A 23,139-nucleotide genomic window follows, 5' to 3' on the forward strand; every position below is an offset into this window, starting at 1 on the left:
TAGGTCACTTTGTATTGTGTACAAGGCCTTTCAAGAATCTGGTGCTGAATTCCTACAGCATAGCACCAGCTGGTACTCTCCAGGCAGCATCCTACGTTCAACCAATACCAAACATTTAGTTGTCCCTAAATTCAAGCTGGCAGCTTGGGACGGCAGGAGCTTCTTGACGGGTGCATCAAAATGTCGCCATGTTCTTCCAGTGAATATCTAAAGCACCCTCAATCTTCTGGAAACTGTTGAAGACTTGGCTCTTTAACTCGCATTAGCTGTATTTTCTCACCTTTCATGGCTATTCATGCCTCTTAGCCAGCGCCAAGACACCTCCAGGCATTCACTGCACTTTATAAATTTCAATACCATAACCTATATTTTTCAAGTTTATTGGTATAATATTGTTGGCGGCATGTTTTTAAGCAGTGTTTATTCTTCAGTTGCTGCAATTTTAACTTAGAGCGCCTTCGTGCAGGCAAACTCACCAGTTCACGGGCCTTAGTTCGTTCCAACGTCCGCTTTCATGGGGCAGTTGTTTCTCGTGCCCTTTGCCCCTGAGTCAGCTGTTGCATGGTCTTTGTTGAGGGCTGCTTTTAGGCTTTCTGCCTTTATCACTGTTTTTTTCCTGGCGCTTGTGCGGCGGGGTTGCCAGCTTTTTCCAGTCTCCCTCAGCTAGTGTCGGTTTTCACGCACCGTGGCACGGCCTGCATACCAGAGACTTCCATTTCCTTTTTTCTCCTCACGGCAGGCCCTTCTCAGTTGGGAGGATTTAAAGCTAGTATACTTCCAGCATTATTAATTTTTGGGCTGCTGGTTGGTGATTTTCTTCATTTTTCCAGCTCTTTGTTATTAGCAGTAAAAATGGAACAAGAGGATTCTGTTTTTTCTGCCCAAGACTACGGTGGACCTGAGGTTTTTTCGGAAAACTTTAGATGACTTCATCAAGTCATGAGTACAACAGGCAATGAATTCAAATGAGTCTTTGGAAGGGAGAGGGGGCATCAGAAAGACCTCTACCTTATTGCTGTCCTTGTGTATACAAGCAGTCACACTCTCTTGAACTCACTGTCAAAAACTAACTAAGGTCTACCGACGATGAAACCTCTCGGCCTAATGAGTCAGCCGTATCCAGCCCACAGCGTATGGCAAACTTAGATGCTTCCCTCCCATCAGCAATAACATGGGAGAGTATGGCTCAGGCCTCCTCCGAGACCATACACAGCATCTGTGCAACCGAGTTCCAGAGTGAATTGGCGTATTGGACCAAAAGGCATATGGTGTTCACCAACCGCAGTGCCAGGCTAGTGGAAGAAAACATCTTCTTTCCCTAAGTATCCCTGTCTGGTGGAGTGGTAGGGAATGCACCAGGATTTACTCTGGGAGTGGAGGCTTGGATCACCAAGCTCTTTGCGGTAGGGTGCCTGGTTGGAGTCCCCTGGGACGGAGTGATTGTGGCGGGAAATCTCCTATTCACGGGAACCCCTGTGCAGGGCCTGGATCAGGCCCAAGTTGGATGTCCGTTAGGGCTACGTTAAACAGAAGAAGCTGTTCGGATGTGAAGCCCCTCCATCAAGACATTCGTCTCGACCCCCACAGAGGGTAGCTGAAGGTCCAGAACCTCTCCGCCCCTTTTTACCATCATAGCAAATGAGACTCCCTCCTCCATAGCCAGGGTAGGAGGAGAGATCAAGTCAGTATCTGGGGAGATTACATACCAATGGCATCCATACACCTGGTGTCCTCAGTGACATCTAGGGGACTGGTAATCATCAGGGTCCAGTGGCCCCTCCCAATAATCCCCAAGCCCAATCCCATAGGATGTTGCAGGGATTCTGTGTAATCACAGAGCTATGCATAGGATTATAGGACCTTATCATATAGGGACTGAGTCATCCTACCACCTTAGTACCTATGAGCCCGGGACCGACTAGCTATAGTGTCTCACTTGCCCTCCTACTCCCTCACAGAGGAACAAGTGATTAGACACCCCAGAACACAACACACCCGACTCTCTCAGGAATCGCGGTTACAAGACACACCCTTTCGCTCACACTCTTGTACTTGTCCACAATAAAATCAGACACAAATAGTTTAAAATATTTATTTTAACTAACTTGCTCTAATATTCAGTAGACATGACACATTAAGCAGGAAAATGCATAACATAAATAATACGGTCAGTATAGCAAGTAGTCCTTAAATCATAAAAGGAGCTGTCATTGTAAAAGACAGCGCATCCTAACCTCCCTCCCCTTGTATAGAAGCAGGATAGTTATATATTAGAAGATCTACGGGCTTTAGCTGCAGACCCCATACCTCAGTCTATAGATGGTAGAGCTACATCATAGGTGCTGTCATGCTCTTCTCCCTGGAAAGGTCCCTCTCCAAGTGTTTGCTACCTATTTGTGTATTCCAATAAGACCAGAGTACGTCATCCCAAACAGCAGCTGCATCTGTATGTTTTGTCTAGGTGCTAGGGCCTGACCAGAACAGAATAACAAGGAGCATTGTTGTTCGACCTTGTTTACAATGTTCTGACTAAATCCCAGGAACCTGCAGACCGTGAAAACAACGGTAGGTTCTTTTGTGAACATTTTAAAATAGGCATTTGCAAAATAAACTTGTGTAGTAATGTGCGCAAAGCAACAAACAGTCTGCAGCGTGCTCATGCTAACTTAGAGAAGAAAACAATGTCCCCATGGGCATTGTAACAAGGACTAGGGCACAGGTTCCGGTCTGGAAGGAATGCCTCCGGTTGGCGTCGGAGTCTGGCAACTCCTATCTGGCTCCAGATTATAGTCGGTTTTGAGTATGGGACAGCACCAGCGGCACTGGCGAAGTTCGCAATGGAACCTGCACCTGGGAAGGTTGAGGTGGCTCATGCCGGCGTAGGACCAGATGCTTCCATGAATGCAAGGTGCCTGACCGATGCCAGGGGCAAGCACATTGGCGGCAAACCAGTAGGGTCCCCTCCCAAACTCGCAGGGCCCAAGGACGTACCAGCGGGACAGGCCATCCAAATATGAGCTGTGCGGCCTCATAAAACATACGAAATTGGGCAGGGGTTGTTCTGGCTCCAGGCACCAGGAAGCCAGGCCTTGAATGCAGACTTTCCCTCCTCTCATCAGGTAAAGAACAGGGAAATCAAAGACCTCTTCGACTTCTTGCTCTTATGTTTGTGGGACTTACCCGAATGTCCGGAAGACTCAACTGCGCTGATCATCGCATGTCTATTAGCAAGGAACCTGAAAGTCCACTCCCTCAAGGCCTTAGGGTGCTTTGCACGACAATCAATGCAGGCCTTGACGTCGTGCTCGAGACACCAATGGCAAACGAGGTGTGGATCCATCACTGACATTTGCCAGTGACAGGCGCCACAGGAATTGAAAGCAGCATTCCTTACGGACATCCCTGCCACACTAGGAGACAATGTCTCAAACAAAAAGGTCGAAAGAACGCCAGCCAAAAAGTGACTGGAGGTAGCTTTTCTTCATACCTGCGTTGACTGGTGCTAGAAGGAAAGAACTGACGTCAATGTGCTGGAGGGGCACCTATATAACCACAGCGCCAGGCAGAGCGAAACGTCCCCACCTATCGGCACACAGAGGTACAGTTCATAAAAACATTTCCGGATCCAGTCTGACACCTGGGGAATATTCTACAGTTAGAAATCTGCGTCTAGAAGTCTCTATCAGATAAGGCATTACCGAAGGTAAGTAACTTGTTCTTCTGTGCATCTAGCACCAACAAAAAAGAGATACTTTTTGTAGAATCAAGTGTGTCTGAAATACAAAAGGTTTCTTTTGTTGACACAGCCCAAATGCACTAAAATAGGCCCATTTGTTCTTTGTGGTAAGAACCTTAAAATCTATATTCTGATGGATACTACTAACAACAGATTCCTCACCTTAGAAATACCATCTGCTGGCAGACTGAATCCGGCATTTTTCGCAAGAATTCCGTTAGGTGCCGGTAGGTGGCTTTGAGTAACTCCACATAGGGTCTGTCATGCCCTTAAAGTATCATTGGGGCCCCCAATATAACAGCAACATCCGTGCTTGATGACATATTCTTTCTTTCCTCGCCATCCAGTCCTGATCTGGAGCGCACTGTCTCGCTTCTGTCACCCGACAGAAACTTCAGTCAAAAAAGATTCCAGTGTGCAAGAAACATGACATCCCCTAAATCTGTAGGCCAAACACTGTTGCAGAATATTGTAGGAAAGAACTTAAATCCTTGTCCTGGTTGAGGTCAAGGACGCCTATGCATTCTCGATCCTGAGAGAGGTTATCATACCATTCAAAATCAGGAAGTAAGGCCAAATCCAAAGAGAAACACAAGATATCAAATTGCGACTCTATCGTTTCACTCCTCTCGTCAGGAGAAGTTGGGCTGAAATCAGGGTACTCTTCGAACCTGGTCCCCCATGAGCATGCTGCTGCAGATCCAGGCTTTCAAGGAAGCCAAAATGCATATTTTTAATATCCTGCTGGCTCTCTGATGAACCCCTGGGCCCCATAGTCCCAAAGAGGACTGTGTTTGGGCTTCTGCTGGTGGATCTGTCCCTGACCCTATTCAGGCGTCTGCCCCTACTTTGGGGCTAAGGCCTAACAGGCTCCTCACATGGTGCTGAGACATGCGCTGAATTCCTGTGGGTTGGCACTGCCATCAACATCTTAGGAAGAACCAGTTGTTCTAGTAGAGTCACAAGGAAATTCACAGCAACTTCAGATGAAGTTGTGCCCTCCTCCACCCCTGCCTCAATCAGATTCAGACAGAATGCTTTCTCTAGCGAAACAATTTTCTCATTCCGATCCACATTAGACGAGGATGATGAATCCCATATTTTTAACAATGAAAATCAATTTTTGAACTATGAGGAGGCCAGTGACCTGACTTCATCTGATACTGGCCTTATCTGTCCACCTGATCCCTCTATGAAGGAGTTTTCTACTTTTGCCATGGTAAGTAGGAGGACAGAAGAGGTTTTTGACTTTAAACTACCCTCGGTAGAGGTGAAAACAAACGTTCTCACTAACGTTCTGCAACCCGGGTAGATTTCATTAGAGCCACGTCTGCCCTTTAGTGAGGCACTCACAGACACTCTTATTGGCACCTGAGCAAAGTCAAGAGCTTGCCCTCCTGTCAACTGCTAGATATCCAGGGCACACAGGCCATCTCCAAGGGACCCATCTTTCCTCCTGCCGCACCCAGCACCTGGGAACTTTATAGTTCTGGCCTCTATCAGTAGGCTGCGTTCACATCCACTCCCCCAGACAGAGAGTCAAAATACATGGAAGCGTTTGGAAAACACATGTTATCAGGCAGCCTTGCGCTTAGGTCTGCCACTTCAAGTTTCCTTCTAGATTGGTATTTGCGTGCGTTGGTGGGATGTGGTGGCTGATATAGTAACAGCGGTGCCCGATGCCCTTCCGTCCAATCTTCAACAAATTATTTAGGATTGCTAAAATGCAGAAAAATATGTAATTAGATCAGGCCTGGGAACTACCAACTGACTGGGTAGGACATTGGCACCATTTTGGTGCCTCGGCACCACGGCTGGATACAGTCCACAGGATTCTCAAGTGCATTCACTTATGGACATGCCCTTTGATGACACCTTCATCTTTAGAGGCAAGGCAGACTCGGTGTTGGATCCCTTTAGGGAGGGCAAAACAAAAGCACGCTTCCCCGGCCTAGCACCACCCACACAGCAGTTTCCCCAGCAGTATCGCCTCTTTTGAGGCTTCGTAGGAGGATTTCAACAGAGGCCATGTTAAACATTGCCTCAGAAACAACAGGCCTCCCAAACTTTTCGAGGCTGACGTTGGAGATCATCCGACACCATCCAGGCTTCTATGGGCAACAGACTAACCAATCTCCTGTTCCCCCTGCTGCTGGGAAACCCCTTAGGTTTTCTCTCTGTGACGCATTGTCACACCGTTGGAGGACGTACACATTTTTACCTCCATGATTGACTTCACATCATTATGATAGATGGCTATGCCATACCCTTCCTTTCCACCTCTCCAAACATACCACCTACACTACAATGACTTTTCCATTCTCCGACAGAAAAGTTCAAGATATCTTGGTGAAGGGAGCCATAGAGAGGGTGCCATCATGAGAAGTCGGGGCTGGTTGCTCCTCCTATGACTTTCTGGTGCCAAAGAAGGACGAAGGGCTACATCCTATTTTAGACCACCCCCCTCTTAACCTTTTTCTCAAGAAGGACCGGTTCAAGCTGCTCACTTTGGCCACGTTTCTTGTGTCCCAAATCCAAGTGACAGGATGATGGAGTGAGACTTGCAAGACACCTGTTTCCACATTCACATCCTGAAATCCCACAGACACTGCCTGCAATTCCCAGTGGACTACAAATACCTTTAATTTTGGTGCACCCCCTTGGCCTTACCAGCACACCTCAGGTGTTACCAAAAGTGTTAACAAAAGTGCTCATCTTTAGAAGTTGCGAAAACCAATCTTCCCATACCTTGATGACTGGTTACTGAAGGCGAACTCTCCTCAGCCACCTCCAGATGATTTCCAGCTTGTTGACATCTATTGGCACACCTGACTCCTTCACAGAGGCTCCACTACGTTGAGGCTATCCTGGATAGGGTGCTATTTGAAACCTTCCTTCTCCCTCAGCAAGTCTAGGATATTTGGGCTATGATACCAATGTTCCCACCTTTGACTCGGTCTCAGAGTGGCTCTGAGGCTTCTTGGCCTCTTTGCCTCCTTCATACTGTTACTGGACCTTACCAGGTGGCACATGCGGGTTCTGCAGTGTGCACTGAAGTCTCAGTATGCTCAGCCCCAAGGGAACCTCTCAGATTTCATCCAGTTGTCAGAGGAGAATGCGAAGGATCCGCAGTTTTGCACACCTCCCTCCCTACTCCACCCAGAACTAACGGTTGTGACATGCATCGTTGCTGGGTTGGGGAGGGCATCTGGGAGAGGTGGAGATCAGAGGACTCTGGTCTTCGATGAAAACCTGCCTCTACATCAACTTGTTGGACTTGCAGGCAATCCTTTTGACAATAAAACCCTTCCTATTTCTCCCGTCCATCAAACAAGAATAGGTACAGGTTCTCACAGAGCACCCCACCACCATGTGGTACTGTTTTAAACAGAGCAGGATGGGGACGTGGATCATGAGCCTGTTCCAGATGTGTAGAGCCTATTGGCAGAGTAGTCAGTCCATTATTCTGTTCCTATAGCACCTGCCAGGATCTTTAAATACCGAGGTGGACAAACTCAATCGGCGTTGCCTAGAGGATCACAAATGGTGGCTACACTCAGAGGCGCATGGCATCTTCCAACAGTGAGGAGAACCCTGGCTCGATCTTTTAGCCACTGCTGAGAATACGCAGTGTTCATATTTTTGCGCATTGTGGTTCCCAAGGCAGTTGTCCTTCTGTGATGCCATTCACTTCAATTGAAGTCCCCCCGCCCCCGCTGCCCAAGGTTCTGAAGAAGATCATGAACGAACAAGCTAAAGTGAACACAGTGGCTATGGATTGCACCAGGATTGTATGGGACCCACAACTGGTGATAAGCATCTGTCCTCCAATTGAGTTGCCTCTTCAGGAGCACCTCCTGTCGCAACAACAGGGCAGCGTTCTGCGCCTGAGCCTTCACAATTTAGACCTCGATTCTTGGGGATTAGGCACTGACAGCTGACAGCCTTTGATCCCCTTCCCGAAATCATGATTGTGATATTGGCAACCAGTAGTGTCTCTGCTAACTATCTATGCAGAATGCTGGGTGAAGTAAGTTGTTTGCTCGCCTTCTCAGCACATCTAATCCTTAGATGCCTAGCTATCGGATATTCTTCTTTTCTCCTGGTCTCTAGCCCAGCAAGTCCTTTCTGTGGCACAGTTAAACGTTATTTGATGTCCTTATCGGCCTTTGTACAGTTGCCTTTAAGTTACCTGTAGTGATGCGTTTTTTGAAAGGGCTGGTCCATATACTTCCCCTAAAACCCTTTGTGATGCCCCAGTGGGACCTCGATTTTGTTCTAATGTTTTTGAAACGTACCCCATTTGAGCCAATACACACTTGTCCTCTAAAGTTGCTCACCTTAAAAACAGTGTTTCTCATAGTGATCATGTCCGCACACCCTGTGAATTAGCGCAATCGCTTTGTCCACCCACCTTCTTCCCAGGCAAATTGAGCTTAAAGATTGTGAAGCCTTCCCACATTGGGCATCCCTTTACCCTACCAGTATGATTCACTCCTCCTCACACGTCCAAAGGGCAAGAGAGACTCCATCACCCAGACCCTAACAGGTACATGCATCAATATTGCTTTTTGTGATTCCTTAATTGCGAAAAATAAGGAATCGCAATTAAGGAATTACAAAATGCAATGCATCTAGAAATTGCGATTTCTTAATATTCCTTAATTGCGACTCACAAATTGCGAGTCACAATTAAGGAATACCTCCCCATTCATTCCTAGACATTCTCTATTTGCGATTAGCAAATAGCGAATCGCAAATTGAAAATGCGATTTCAAGGGTGCAGGGGTGTCCAAAGGACACCCTGTTGCACCCCTGAAATCAATCTGTGCACATATGTTGTGCACACACATGCCCTAAGGGCATGTGTGTGCACAACATGAAACTTTGAAAAATGCACAAAAGAGCATTTTTCAAAGTTTTAGCAAATTACCATGAGGTTCCACCTCATGGTAATTTGCTCCCCCTAATTGCGAAATCGCAGTTTTTAAAATTTTCATGCATTGCCTTTAAATGCAATCGCAATTTGAATATTCGCAAATATTTGCGAATTCTCAAATTGCGAGGGCCTTCATGCATTCCAAAAGCAAATTTTGCGATCGCAAACAGACGATTTTTGCGATTCGCACCGTTTGCGATCGCAAAATACTTTGATGCATGTACCTGTAAGAGTACTGTCAGTTTCTACATCGATCGCACTGAAGACCAACCGGATTGATGATCGGATGTTAGCAGGTTTCTACTGGGTGAAGAACGGAAAAGCAGTTCAGAAATGGACCATGCCCAGATGGATGACTCTTTTTGTAAATATATTTTAAAAGGGGGCCAGGAAGGAGCCAGCAGGCTCATTTCACCAAAGCTGCTTCCACCAGACAGCACACGGAGTGCCTGCTTTGGACATCTGCCAGGCTACGATGTTGGCGTCAGTTTACAAATTAACCAAACACTATTGCCTGTTTAGCCAGGTCCTGCGGAGGAACATTTTGCCTGTTCGGTCCTCCAGGACTTTTTCCACATATCCCTCACCTGACCTGTTGAGTTAGGGTGGTTACTAATTCTAGATCACTGAATGGGAAGGAGATAAAAAATGACAGTTCTATTATTTGGTCTGTCAGCGTCATTGATGAGTGGGCATTTAGCTCCGGTCCCTTGTTTTTTTGTTTTTTTTATAAAACAGATTTGATTGATTTTGAGGCACAAGACAATGGGTATAATTTGACACACGCTTGTTTCAGCAAAGAAGGTTTCACAGCACATTCTTAAGACATTGGCATACAGATGAGATAGTACACTATTGTAAATGATGAACATCAGCAATCCAAGCAGTTGTGGGCGAGCAAACCTATCTATTGACCCAGCCATTTACCCCACACCCTGTTGGATTTAAGAGGGCAGCCCCTAGTCTCGTAGACTGGTCTTTCTTGTTAGGAGCACCAGTCGACTCCACTGGGCAAGTGTGAACGGGGAGGGAGATGCCCATCGAGCAACAATGTCTTCCTTAGCAACTGCAGAGCTATCCCCAAAAATAATTGATTAGCCCTTGTGCCCCTGGATCCCTAGAGGAAACCCAATAGAACCACTAGAGGGGATAAGGAAAACTCCCAGCCAAGCACTTCAGACAATACCTCCAGCACCGCCACCCTAACCCCTGGATTGTGGAGCACTGCCACACTACGTGGAAAAAGTCAGCCCGAGATGCCCCATAGCGAATACATGCGGATCAGACCCGCTCAGTGTAGCCTTTTTGGAAATAGATAAGCAGTGTGTAGATAGTAAAGCTGAATCAGCCGCAATTTGAAAGAGATTGTGAGCATCCTTGGTGCCATCAGGGCATAGCGCCTGTCTGCATCCTTATGGTTTCTAAACCATCTCTCCCATGGTGCTCTAAGATGGTCCAGAGTACCCGATGTGTTAATAATCGAGGTACGGTAGATCTTTGAGACCCCACTTTGCTTAAGGAAACAATCAGCAGCTTGGCCTCCAATGGGCTGAACTCAGGGATTGAAGCAGTTTGTGAAAGATATGCATGTAAAGCATGCCCCCTTGGTTTTCTTTAACAAAAAATCCTAGACGACTAATTACTTTATTTTCATTAATGAAGAAGTCTATTTTTTGAACATAATGTTTATACTTTCTAGGATAATTATTTATTTTGCTACTAATTCATAATTTCTTCAAATTCCTTTTTATTTGTTGTAACATAAACATTAGTCTTACTCTCTGTATCCCCTTTACGACTATCCCATAGGATGATATATGGTATCTCTGCCTTATAATCATGGTTGGCTCTGAAATTCATTTTTTTGTAGTAGATGGAATTGGCTAAGCAACTTCCTTTAGTATGTGCAGTTTTTGGTACAGGTTTACTGCACAGTTTTCAGGGCAATCAAAAGTGTACCAGGTTTCCTACAGTAACTTGATGATCTGCTTGTTTCTATTGTGGTCTTGAGAATACATGGGGACATCAGGCTTACTTGAGGCCTTTGAGCAGTGTGAGGCTTTTGTTTGTGGAAGTGTACTTAGACTTGAGCTGCGAGTTTCAAGGAAGTTGTGAGTGTTCTCTCAGGCTGAGATGGGGGTGGAGAGTATTTCATTCTCTTGGGTCACACAACAGATATAATATCTCTTCTTATTCATTGAAGGAGTTCCTGGATTTCCTTCATAATGACAGTAGTATCATCAACATGTACATATTGTTGCTCTGTAGAACTCGGTGATTCCAGAAGGATGTAAGTGGCAGTAGCGAGTATCTGTCGTGTCACAATTGGTTATAGTTGTAAAATAATAACGCAATTAAAATGAGCAAACATCAATTTCTTGCAGATGGCTTTTGGTGAATTAAAAAATTGTAAGACCTGGTGATCTGGCCAAAATGGGACAATGCACTATCCACATGAAAGTACTTCCAGCGATTAAAAATGTCATTGTAGAAACAGTGATACCCTTGAGCCATATTTGAGTCATCAGCTTAAACATAGATTGGATCGTCTAGACTATATTGAACCAGTTATGATGCTGTGGATAGACTTTGCATAAGACTAAAGACTGACCACTCAAGGTGTGGCGCATCGGCCAGGGTGCCTGACTCCGGATCACAGGGTTCATGGTTCGATCCCCAGCTCCGGTGGCAGGTTAGCCCAACACCCTGTGACTCTGGGCAATAGCTTTCTTAATCTTCCCGACGGCCCCTAGTGCCGGGACACCTCTCCAGAGGTAGCTGTGCGTTTTACAAATGCTGGCATTTACATTCATTATTCCAATCTACTGTTTTTTTTGTTACTTTATCACAGTTATGATCGGTGTTATTTTGGCACGAAAATTATGAATAAAATGCCTGTAGAATTTGACACATACTAGGAAACGTTCCTTCACAAAAGATAAACACCTAAATCGACACAACAGCAGCCTTTCTAGTATCCATCCTAATTCCCTGGTGAAAAAGCAAAAATCCCAGTAATTCCACTCTTTTCATGTGAAATATCTGGCTTTGCAAATATGTGGTTCTGGTGCATGTGTGGTAGAACTATACAAACATGCTGAATACATTCAAGTTTGTGAAAGTGAATAAATCAAAATATGGTAAACCTCACCTCTGAGCAGAGGACTAATTAATAAACATGATTGACCATTTATAAAGAACTGCAATGGTGCAAGGATGATAGACGATCCAAAGAGTCCATGTTTTGTCCTGAAAGCAGTCATTCATTTCTCACTAACTCTAATTTGAGCCAGGTGATATTGCAGGTCTAGTGTGGTGGTAAAGGGCACCCTTCCCCCTGTTTTGACCCACTAATACTGGTATCCGTGGATAGGGTTATCTGTGGTGTCCATGTGGCTAAATGCAAAGTACCCCTCAGCTGGCCACTTTTCTTCAGGGACAGTAAACATTTTCAGCATTAAAAAGAATGTGCAGGTGCTTTTTGATGTATACCTTCTATAGTTGTTTTTTTGTCTCAGTAACTGTTAGAGACATTAGTCTGTTAATGTTCTACACCACATCCAGTCACCTGTCAAGTTGCACTAACATTACAAACCAGATCTAATAGGAGCGATGCAAGTTTCCACATTTTATCAAACCCACTGCCAACCACAAACGTTTGCAGTATAAGTTAACAGTAGACTACAGTAGAAAGAGATGTAGGGCAAGAGAGAGAAACAGAGACAATGGATATTGTCACACTGCCTGGTTGCACAGCTGAGCTTTAATCTGTTCTGCAGTAGCGCTGATATCTGCTAATAGTCTCTGGATTTCCCACTCTCTATTTGGAAGGGAAATTCAACACTTTTTCCTATGCTTCACTGTGGTTTGGCTTACCTTCAAGATAAATGTTTGGCAATATATTTGTCTAATAATAGCCTTTCTGAGCCAGCATGGTTCCATTGATTTCTCTATGAGGGCATTGTCTAGAAATGGAATTTGTAATTGAGAGGGAATTTCTGGTGAAAGTAAAACTGTACAGAATTAGTTCCATAATCCAAGAAATGATTGATGGTTGAATAACAAGTGCATAGATTTCCCAATCCCCAAAAAGAATCTTGATAAAAATCAACAAAGTGCAAATTTGTTAGGATGGGTGAATACGATGTTGATGTATACCATGATGTATGCAGGCCTGACAAAGTTAATACCAATAAAAAACAATGGCACTGTATGCCATAACGTATGCCCACATAACAATGTCAATGCCCCTAAATGCAATGTCAATGAATGCATGAACTATGCACGCGCAACAGTGTTGATACTTATAAATGCAAATGCAATGAGGAAATGACTACAACTCTAAAAGTGCAATAGAAAGAGGACTAAAAGAGCAATAGAAAAAGGACTGAACACCAAATAGGAAAGGTCTTCACTGCAATGAGATGAGCCTAATCAACTAAGACGGCGGCCATCTTGGAAGGACTAAATATAACCAAGTTAAAGGGAAATATAGGTTCCAGGGAGCAAAGAGGACACAGCAACAATAAATAACCTTACAGGCAGCAAGAGGCAGGCATTGTCGTACAAGTAAGATCAAACTGCACTTTTTTTTGTTTTGTTTCTATTATGGCGGGAGCCAATTTAGAATCAACAGTCTTAAACTCATTTGTCATAAAGTACCCAACTAACCTATCTAAGAATGCAGCCAAAAAATTCAAACACAACCTAATTAGAAAACACCCAGACACACTGATATCTGACCCGTACCTCAATCCAAACAAATGCATAATTATTAATGACCTCATATTTTTCACCAGAAAAAACGGCTAAATGGCGTACTGTCATCACGAAGATACTCCTCGTTAAAACGAAAATAACATCCTTCGTGGAACTAAATTTATGACTATTCCGTCACCAAGTCTAAGAGCGAATCTATGCATAACTATCTACAAGAACGGCATTGTACTAATGCAAGCAGCAGACAATGAGCTAAAAAAGTTCGACAACCTATTCTCAACGCTAAAAGAGTGTGTAGATAACTCAAAACTCCCTAATCAACAACGGATCACGCATGAAGCCACACTATTCACCTACAACAGTAACACCTTAGACGTTGCAACAATCCAAGACCCTATAGATCCACGAATTATTATGATACAAGTAAACACAACACTAAGAGGGGGCGCTTTAGAAGGAAGTAATACAGAGAAAAGTGAAAATACTACACCTTATGCGAATACAACCCCAACGCCACCTCAGCGAGAAGAATCATCGCCTGTATCTTGGGATAAGTCTTCTCCTCTGCATAGAACAGTCAACGGGAACCTCATCCCAGAAAGAAAAGATTTAACACCCCTCTCAAAACCCACTCTACAACATCTCAAAGTACGCCACGGACCTTAGGTAACTCATATCCTCATAGCTTAAGACCAAGAGCCCAGGTCTCAGAAAGCGGATCCCACTCCATTATCAGAGGCACTAAATGTCGAACCAATGTCAAAAATAGCAAAACTAAAGAAACCAAAGCTCGAATACATCAGGACACAAGCAAAACTCGAAATAGGAAGTCGAATACTTCCAAAATATCTTCACAATATCAGAAAGAAATCGAAACTCTTCCAACGAAAATAGGTAATATATCAAAGGACATGTTAAACGCACTACAAACTTTGGACAAAATAATGGAAATCACAGTAAGCACCCACGCCAAAGTCAAAGATGTCCAAAAATTAACGCTTAACTCCCAAGAAAAGGGTAGAGAGTCAATCATACAATTATCAAATAGGCTTAGCCGACCAGACAGAAATCTTAAACACCTAACAAATGAGGAAACCTTAACCCTAATACGATCATATGAGCCGGAAACTAGCAGCAGAGGGGAGGAAATTAAGTCAGTCCAGATCGATGCCAATAGAAAATCCTGGCTTAAGAATAGGAAACCCAACCATAACAACCTACAACAAATCCAAATAACCGGCAACACTAATGGGCCTACTAATCAACTGTCGTCTGCAGCAAAACATTCCTCAGACATCGCTGCCCTCATCGTTAATCGGGAAATAGACATAACAATCCTAACAGAAACATGGTTTACGGAATCATCTTCCCCAATCATGAATCTTCGGGTGTGCCCTCACTTTAACATTATTAGATTAGACAGACAAAAGAAGACAGGTGGCGGTATAGCATACATACACTGGTCGGATATAGAAATCAACCAAATACAATCCGACCCTCTCGAATCTTGTGAATACCTATGACTCAACGTAAGAACAGCAAACAATCAAATATGCAACCTACATGCGCTTTACCACCCACCAGGCAACAATGCTACTTTCATAGAACAACTAATGGAGATCATCAGGGCTAACTCTAACAGTCACAATAATTACATATTCCTAGGCGACTTCAATTTACGCTGGAATGACAATAATGACAAACAGGTCAACACATTGAAAGACTTTCTGACAGACCTAAACCTTACTCAAGCCTGTACACAGTCTACCCAGTCGCAAGGGGCAACCTTAGATTGGGTAATAGCTAGGAATAAAGATGTTTCAGTCCAATTAATTGTTCCTTGTGATTGGTTGGATCACTCTGCCATAACCTTCCTGATTCCCACAATAATAAAGAGAAAAACTGCGCAGTCTGTCAAACAGAAAAAGTGGTCCCGGGACATTAAAGAACCTAATATGGAACTGCTTATAGCAAGATGTGAGAAGGAACTAAATCCGCCAAACAACTTGCTAAACGCCAACGATCTCACTGAACACTACACTAAATCAATGACGGATATTGTCAACTCGAACATGCCACTAAAACTAAAAAGAATAGCTGAGAAGGATAAAAATCCTTGGTTTAATGAGACACTGAATGAAGATAGGCTTAAATTAAGACTGGCAGAAAGAAGATGGAGACAGCACCCATCATCCCCCCAGCTTAAAACACTCAGAAAGATCAGAAACAAGTACAACAAAAAAGTACTCAATTTCAATAAGGAATTCGTCAGATCAGAACTAGACCGCGCCAAAAACATACCGCGGAAACTATTCGAGATATTAAAGCAACAATCAAATAAGCTGGCCAAATCCGCACAAGAAACTACTAAAACTCAACTGAGCTGCGAATAATCCTCTACATTCTTCACTGACAGGGCTAACACGCTATAAAGAGAGCTCAGATTGGCAGCCAACAACCTGCCTAGGTACCTACCAACTCAAAACAATGACACCAAGACAAACAATCACAATATTTAGAAAAACAATGCACATTGGGCAATTTTCAAGCTATATGACCAGAATTCCATTGACAAAACTCTATCCGATATTAAACCCAACAACCACTACAATGACCCCCTCCCATCTAAATGCTTAAAAAGAATCAATCATATCATCGTCTCAGTATGGACAAAGATAATAAATGCCTCACTCTCTCAAGGGATCCTACTAGAATGCCTAAAAACAGGTCAAGTCCTCCCCATCATCAAAAAACCTACAGCGGACCCGGCAGAGCGGAACTACTTTCGCCCAGTATCCAATATCCCAATACTCGCCAAACTTTTTGAGAAATGTGTACGAAAGCAGCTAAGCAACCACATCGCCAATTTCAAGCTGCTGTACGACTGCCAATCCGGATTCTGACCGGGCCACAGTACAGAATCAGCAATCCTACACATAGTGGATGATGCGCTACAGGCCCTAGACCACAATAAAACATGCCTATTAGTACTTCTTGACCTGTTGTCTGCCTTTGACACGGTAAACCATGGAAAATTGCTAAACCAGGCTGCAAGACAGGATGGGACTATCTGGAGTTGTTCTGAAATGGTTTGAATCATTCCTACAAAACAGAACTCAAAGATTCCTAGTCAAGCAGACGCTTTCCCCATCTTGCCCAAATTCAATTGGAGTCCGTCAAGGTTCAACACTATCCCTTTCACTATTCAACCTCTATGTCGAACCCCTCACAGAAATTCTCTGAGACGCTTGCATATCTTATCACATGTACGCTGATGACACTCAGATTTACATCAAGATAACATCAATGGACGACATAAAGAAAATGAATGACATTCCACTGGCTAACTAGTAATCATCTGAAACTAAACGCACAAAAAACAGAATTTCTGGTAATATCGCCACCGAAGAAACCCACAGAAGTGAAAGAATGAACCAAAATGATCACAGCACTAAACTGCACCCATACACTAGTGGAATCCCGAAAATCTCTGGGAATCACACTTGATCAAAACCTAGACATGAAAGCACATATCAAATCAATGACAAAAAGTGCCCGGTTTCACCTGAACTATATTAAAAAAATGAAACCACTCATCACTACAGCGAACCTCAAGCTAGCAGTCCAGTCCTTGGTTATCTCAAGGATTGAATACGGATGTACAACTCTAGCAGGTCTGTCAAAAATTTCCACAGCTCCACTAAAAGCTTGTCTAAATGCGGCAGCAAGACTCATTTCTGGATCCAGAAGATATGACCATATCTCCCCCTACCTGAAAGCATTAAACTGGTTACTTTACGAAGCCAGAATTCAATTCAAACTGGCTTGTACTACTCCCAAAGCGCCCCACTACAAAACACCAATTACCTAGCTCAGAAAATACAGCTTTTAGGGGGAAGCAGACCAACTAGGAGTGCCAGAGAACTGCTTTCGGGAGAAGAAAACACATGACAGAGCTTTCTCCGGAGCAGTCCCCAGCATCTAGGATTCACTCCCTCCAAACATCAGAAAAATGCCAAACATAGCAGCTTTCAAGAAGGAAGCGAAAAGCTTCCTAATCAGCAAGTTCCTTCCATAAGATTAGGCTACCCTTTAGCATTGAATATCAAACATCAATCCTGAACCAGTCTTGTGGTAAAACCCACAGAAACCACTTCAGAACCTTGTATACAAAATACTGTTGCTTTGCTGAAACAGATAGGAATGTCTTGTACAGGAATGTTACTTTGCTGAAACGGATAAGAATGTCTTGTACAGGAATATTTTATACAGCAATTCTCCGTTTTGCTGAATCTGATTAGAAACTATTGTACAGGAAATGTTTCTATATAACCAATCGAAATGTATCACAAATGTTCCATATGCAACTGTGAAGCGCTCTGATACCCAAGGGTCAAGTCCGCGCTATACAAAACTCTATAAATAATTAAATAAAATGTTAATGTATGTCATAATCCATGCAAGCATAAAAATGTTGATACCAGTAGAAATAATGTCAGTGTACGCCATAATCAAGACACCCATAACAATATCAGTAAAGACAATATCAATGTACACTATCACACCTGTACGCACAATATTGAGAATTTCGGATAAAATTATATGAATTGCTGCCACATTATTCATAGGAGTTCTTACAAACTTGCCTCATTGCTGTCGGATTCACCCAAGGTGACCTTAACATCAACCCAGAGTCAGAGATACGTGTTCAGACAGGCCCTGCAACCCCAACCCACGGTCACAGGTGGCGTCTCGCTTTACCCATAGACAAACGTGCACTCAGGGAAAACCCTGATCGTTCCCACAGATAGTCGCACCACAAATTGGTTTGAGGAAATTGGCCCCAATAAAAAACCTTTGGCCAGAGGTCCATGTTCCCGAAAATTGGCACAAAGCTAGATGCCACATGTAGATGGAAACACTCAGCCAATCAGGACACGACATGCACACTGCACGAGGTGATCACACGCTCCCACAACAGATATCTGGACACATAAACACTGGCCCACACTAGCTCTCCCCAAGGTAGAGAGCCGTCTATGTCCCTTATCAGATAACCAAGATTGTTATTTACTACTATGATCCCTTTCAAGGAACCTCAAAGTGTTTTATTGTGTCCACAAAATGTATATATGTGCGGCCCAAACTTCTGTACTTTGAGACTGTCATCAGACACGACTCTGTCGATACTCTCCCGGCTCCTGTGTTTAATTAACCCCTTGACCGCAGCGCAAATTCTGCTGCGGTGCTGAGGAATTAATGAGTGGGCATGTTTTGGATGGCCTCCTGCCGTCCTCCGCACACGCCCACTGTGACGTCGGACAGGCGGGGGCCATCCGACGCATGCAACGGGTTAAACCAACTTGTCTCTGTTTTGCCAAACACCTTTTGTCTTTTCATTTATTTAAGGTAAAATTATATTTGAGCAAAAAAATGAAGTTCATAATCTTAAGAATGGCTCTTAAAAACAAACAAGGTGCAAAATAGAGTTCAAGACCGTAATGCTTGACTCTTGTGGAAAACAAGAAGTGCAAGTCTAGTTCTTTTCCAGGGTACTGTGAAAGTATTCCTCTGAATCCAAGCATGACTCATCAACTTTGCAGGAGGACAGGTTTACAGGACTTCTAACCACGCAAAGTCCCGGCTGCAGCTTTCAAAATGGCTTCTGCCATTGGCACACCCGTAAAGAGTCCAGTGTCTTCAAGGGACGTAGTCTTGCCATTACTCAGATGTTTAACATAATGCGTCACTCTAAGATGCAACGTTTCTGTACAGGTATCACCCACACTCTGAACCCCTCTATTCACTTCCGCTTCTGAAGATATATAAATTCAGGTGATTTAGAGTACGGTCTTGCACGGGTGCTGGGCATAATGTAACCACTTTCCGCACTGCATTCTGACATCAGCATAGCATACCTAACAATTGTGTTAAATTAATATGACCACTTTACCTCACAGGAGTAGCCAGTTTGTTCTCGTTAAGGCACTTCCTTATAGATTTGCAAATTTCCCTCAATCATAGATTCCAAGAGGCAATTAAGTTAGTAGAGCATGCCTTGTAAATATATAAATAGACCCCTTGCACTAAACTCCCAGTGCAGGTATTTATTTATTCCACTCCAACGTATCAGGATGCAGCACATATATTTTATCTCAGAAAAAAACTTTTCTGGTATGCTGCAAAGGTGTTTGTTCAATCAAAGGTATGTGTCATTTTCAAGTAAAGCACACAAAAAGGAATACAAATGTCACTATAAACTTGAATAATCTACGCTGAAAAATCATATGCCTTAAAATGCTGCTGGAGTCGGTAATAATGAAAGCAACTGTAACCTACCACCTACTCAGGCTGATTTGTGACTTGCTGTGGTATCCAGCGATGGACATCCTCCTGGACACACCTAGAATGAGGGACATTTACACACAAGGCATCTGTTGTCATAATTGTGAGTTGCTCACTAAGATTGGCAAAGGCTGTTATAAGTGCTCAGATCAAAAAGCGCTTCTTGCGTTCATTATATTTGGAAAACGATTTCTGCATGACCTGTCCGCTGAAAAACCTTCTGCAGGAAAGAACGACTTTTTATGGGACCTGCTATATATTGTTGCAAGACTTAGAAGTCTTGCATGATTTAGAGATCTTAGTGGTCATTTTGGGCGACCATCTATAAAAATAAATCCTCCCTGCTTAACTGTCTTCACCACAGTGCTGTAGCGTTGTGGGCATTTGGAAAACCTGCATGCTGAAATGCAGAATACAGATCAGATAAAAAAAGACTAAGCTGCACGCAGTATCTCTTAATGTTTGGTGTTCCAAGGGCTCTCCTAGCAGTAAAAAGGTCGGGTAAAACTATCCAAGTAAGCAATACTGAGTCATGGTTAGGGATACTCATTACCTTTGGTGTCTATTTGCAATGCCAAACATACACTCTCAGCAGTTTATCAAGTTAAAAATCAATTAATCAGCAAATGCCTCTACTGTGGTATTTTATTAGGAGGTGCACCTCCAGGTCAATGAGTCCAGAAAGGTAAACCAAGGGCCTGATTTAGACTTTGACTGGCAGGTTAGTAAGTCAAACAGTGGCGGGTAGTCCTTCTTCTTTATTACAAGCGCCATAAGACATAGAGCCTTTGTAATAGGGCAGACGGGATATCCATTAGAAAGAGTAACCCATCTGCCAAACTCTAAATCAGACCCTAAGTGGCCAAAGAGTAGTAGGAATTAGCATGAGGAGTCACACAACTAGAATAATCTCATGGAAGATAGATATCCAGGTACCAATAGTTCAGGCTGCCTTTGCTGTGATTCAGGGTTCCTGTGAGCACCTATTTTAATCTGCTGATATCCTGATGGATTCGGTGGCACTTCCACTCATATGGACTTCAAATATACTGAGTACTTGGTGTGCAAGTTGATTGAAAAAAGTTAAACCTGTCCCCATTCATGGTTTGGATGCCTTCAGCTTTATCTTTGGAGCTGTCAAACAGACCAAAGGGGACACCACCAATTTCCTTCAGGATGGTCCATCAAGAGGTAGTAGTAGGAATTAATGTGTTCCAATTTAAAGTGATTCTAAAACTGCTGTAGATACCAGAACATAAACCCTCAAATAACTGGTGTACCCAGAATTCAAGGTTTGTCTCTGGATATAATAAAGAAATAGTTTGTATTGCTACTCTTCAAAAACCCCTGTGCCAGTAAAGATATATTCAGGACATTATACTGTTACATGACCTATTAACCATTACAGGACGTCATAAAAACCTCCCCCATAGGGAGATTATAGATAGCCAACCGGAAACATCTGCGATGATTGCCATGGAATCTGGTCCGGATGTCCAAGAGTGACATGCTTTTAAATTGAGATAATAAAGAAAGATAATCTTTTAAAGAATATTTTCTAAAAACATCTTCATGTTGCATGTCCCTATCTCTTTCATGGGTTGATGGTCTGTTACCCAGTAACAGTTAGCCTGTTCTTGCCCATATGCTCTCCTGCCATACAGTTTTTTAGCTTTGAAATATTTAAATACAATCTTCCACTCGTAGCTGTCCAAATTCATAGGGTGGGCTGCAGGGCATCTTTGGACAATCGGAGCCCTTTTTGTCTTTCTGGCTTGTTGATCTGGTTCAATCCGCTGACCCCCACCCCCAACTCCTTCCCCATCAACCAGTTCTCCATTACTTCAAATCACATCTTTCAGAAAGATTTCCTCTCTACAATCAGGGCTCTGCTTCTTTATCCTGTATATGCTGCTACACAGGGGTCACTAATTTCGGATTACTTTCGTGTTAACCAGGTAGAGGTCTATATATTGAATTCACCGTCTTTTATTTTGTCCTTCTGAAAAAGCAGACAAAGAATATGGATGGTAACAAATGAAACCTTTAATGAAAAAGGAAATGTTACTGCCCTGTACTAGTTGACCTCTGCCAAGGTTACTTTAGGGATATTAATAACATTTATCCAATCTTCCTATTATTAAAAAAAATCTGGTATCTTTAATCGAATTCCTACCAGACGGGATCTGACGGGGCCGATGCATGGTTCTGTAGGTCTGGAAAAGCCTTACAGGGGAAACCTCATCATTCTCTGTGAAACCATTTTATGAGTGGATTTTATTACGGTAATACTTATCATCTTTTTATTAATGTAATTTAATAAAGATGTGTTTCATCACCAATGACCTGAAGGGATATCACATCAATTATGAGTAAGTTGAAGATATGAATGTATCAAAGTACAAGTTTGCGAGTCCTTAATAGCGATTTTTTGTGAATCGCTATTAAAGACTCGCAAACTGATATGTAGGTAGGAATCTGCTAATATTTAGCGATTCCTAGGCATTCCTTATTTGTGACTCGAAATTGCGAGGCCAAGAGGCCCATAGGGATGAATGGGAATAGCGTGCGCAATTTGTGGTACTCGCAAATTGCGCACACAATTTCAGGGTGCAAGGGTTCCTAAAGGACACCCTGTTGCACCCCTGAAATGTGCAGGTGTGTACATGAGGCGCACATGCATGCCCTAAAGGCATGTATGTGCGCCACATGGCACTTTGAAAAATGCATAAAATTGCATTTTTAAAGGAAATCGCAATTTACCACCAACCTGAAGTTGGTTGTAATTTGCGATTCCTTACAGCAAAATAGCAATTTGCGATGTCTCCCAGAATAGCATTTAGGGATTCGCAAATTGCGATTCTCTAAATGCTTGCGTAAAATCGGGAATCACAAATTTTGAGATTCCTTATTTTGCGAGTGGTTTTCTACTTACCTGCATTGCATTCAGCTGAATTGTGATCGCAAACGCTGAAATTCTGCGACTTTCAGCGTTTGCGAACGCAATTTACCTTGATACATCTTGCCCACTGTGCCTTAATGCATTCAAGTGGTGTCTTCTTACCTGAAGGCTTTTACATTAGGATTGCAGTGGATCTCCTGTTTCTGTTATACAGTTAGGTCGCCTCGAACTTTTTACATGCAACTTCGTGTTTCATTCAGTCTGTAAAAATGTGGTTATTCAGTAGTCATGATGGTTTAGAATGATGCAATTGAATGATCGTTGGTAATGAGTGACTTTAGAGAATAATAATATCACACATGCAAAATGGCTTATTTTAGAGGATTTTATTTTACTAGTGTACAGCCTTACTTTGTAGAATTATCCTTAACACAGTCATTCATTAGTGTACTATGTATTCAGAAGGTGAGTGCAAGCTTTCCTTTCGCATGACTTGCT

The 23,139-nt window shown here is 43.1% G+C and overlaps 1 protein-coding gene across 3 annotated transcripts in view; it reads left to right on the forward strand.

The window, feature by feature from the left end:
* Positions 1–23,139, forward strand: part of RCOR3 (REST corepressor 3) — a 302,941-nt gene that overhangs the window by 192,792 nt on the left and 87,010 nt on the right. The window lies entirely within an intron of this gene.

The sequence above is a fragment of the Lissotriton vulgaris genome, chromosome 6, assembly GCF_964263255.1.
Source record: "Lissotriton vulgaris chromosome 6, aLisVul1.2, whole genome shotgun sequence".
In the NCBI taxonomy this organism is placed as follows: Eukaryota; Metazoa; Chordata; class Amphibia; order Caudata; family Salamandridae; genus Lissotriton; species Lissotriton vulgaris.